The sequence below is a fragment of the Myotis brandtii genome, unplaced genomic scaffold (genome assembly GCF_000412655.1).
Source record: "Myotis brandtii unplaced genomic scaffold, ASM41265v1 scaffold247, whole genome shotgun sequence".
Lineage (NCBI taxonomy): Eukaryota > Metazoa > Chordata > Mammalia > Chiroptera > Vespertilionidae > Myotis > Myotis brandtii.
The window spans coordinates 2,226,388-2,228,066 of record NW_005359352.1 but is presented as its reverse complement, the minus strand read 5'-3'; the positions used below and the strand labels follow the sequence as shown (position 1 = coordinate 2,228,066).

Here is a 1,679-nt window from a genome sequence, read left to right as displayed (position 1 = left end):
CACTCGGGCTGATCTGGCAGGTGCCAGTCTCCGTGTCGCCCCTCCCCAAGCACCGAGCCGGCTGTGCAGAGGCCGGAGGGGCGGGAGCGGGGGTGATGTGGCGTGGAGCTGGGGGAGTGGCCGGAACTGCAAGGCCGGTGCCCAGCTCTCAGGCCGCTGCCTCGGTGGGGATGGCCGTCTGCGTTGACTGGCAGTTTCCATGGCAGCCAGGCTGGATCACGTGAGCGTCCACAGCAGGACCAACAGGGTCAAATTCCTGTAACAGCCACCGCGTTTTCCCTCCGCAGCTGTCCGCTCGCACACTAGTCGTTAGCACGCGGCGATCGCTGCTTTGTGACAGAACACTGGCCACGCGTGCCCACAGGCGCGTCCGCGCGTCCGAGGTCAGGCCCACGAACCCTCGGGGATGTGCTTCCACAGCATCTGCACAGACGGAACTTTAAGGAGATGGTTCTGTTGTTGATGCTTTTTTTTTTTTTTTTTTTACACAAAGGTCGACAAGGCTTCTTATTGCAAAGGGAATGAGGCCCAGAGAATCTCTGAAACACGGACGGGAGGCGGTTCCAGACGGCCCTGCGTTTCCTCGCATCGCCCCGCGGCCACTTGATAAGCCGTCGTCCCCGCGTGCGAGGAGACCCACCGCCTCCCGCTGACCCGCGTCCTCGGGCTGTAATTTCTTCCCCGCACAGAACAGACTCACCCCTCTGAACGGAGTGCGAGGGGTCGCGTGAGCCTGCGCTGCTGAGGGGTCATCGCCCAGGGACGTCTGCCTCGCGTGGCAGACTCAGGACAGACGGGTGCGTGTCCCCCTGCCTGGCCCACGAGGCGGCGTCTGGGCAGATGCTGCTCCGTGAGGTGTTTTGCCAGGAGCTCTGCTCCAGGACTGGACTCGGCGTTGCTGACCGGGGCTCCCAGAGGCCTGTGGGAGGAGCGAGGCGGTCGGGCGGCCACACATGTGTTTGCTGCGAGGAGCCCGGCCTTTGGCGACAGGGCACATGGATGTGAGCGTCGTCCTCGCGACGTGCCTCCGGTTTCCTCCAGTCCCTGGCCTCTGGGTTCATGCTTGAATCCCAGAATGAAAAAAAAAAAAAAAGCCCTAGCCGGTGTGGCTCAGTGGGTAGAGCGTCGGCCTGCAGACCAGAGGGTCCCGGGTTCCATTCCGGTCAAGGGCACGCATCTTGGTTGCAATGCCCAGGTTTTGGGCAACATCCTCAGTGTGGGGCATGCAGGAGGCAGCCAATCAATTATTTGCTCTCATCTTTGATGTTTTCCTCTCTCTCTTATTCTCCCTTTCTTTCTAATAACTATTTTTAAATATTTAAATGAATAAATTAAAATGTTGTGGGTGTAATTAGCAGTATGGGATCCATGTGTTTCTCTCACATCGATGTTTCCCTCTGTCCTTCTCTCTCCCACTCCCCCCCCCCCCCCAAAAAAAAAGAAAAAGAAAATCAATGGAAAAATATTCTCGGGTGAGGATTAACAACAACAACAAAAAGTCAGTAAGAAGTCCCAACAGGCACATGGAAATGCTGAAATAATAGCAGCTATGAACGAAACGTCAACCACAAAAGGCATCATGAAAAATAACCCAAAGAGGCAGGAAAGGTGACAAAGGAAACGAGAACGGAAACAAGAACAAACTGGGAAGACGGTGGACGTGAACGCCATCCCATCAG

General features: G+C 56.6%; 1 long non-coding RNA gene across 1 annotated transcript in view; it reads left to right on the top strand.

Moving 5' to 3' along the window:
• LOC106726282 overlaps positions 1–1,468 on the top strand; it is a 3,383-nt gene extending 1,915 nt beyond the window's left edge. The window contains exons 2-3 of the long non-coding RNA XR_001362311.1: positions 494–855; positions 1,442–1,468. This is a non-coding gene — a long non-coding RNA (uncharacterized LOC106726282). The remainder of the gene's footprint in view (positions 1–493; positions 856–1,441) is intronic.
• The last annotated feature ends 211 nt before the right edge of the window (positions 1,469–1,679 follow it).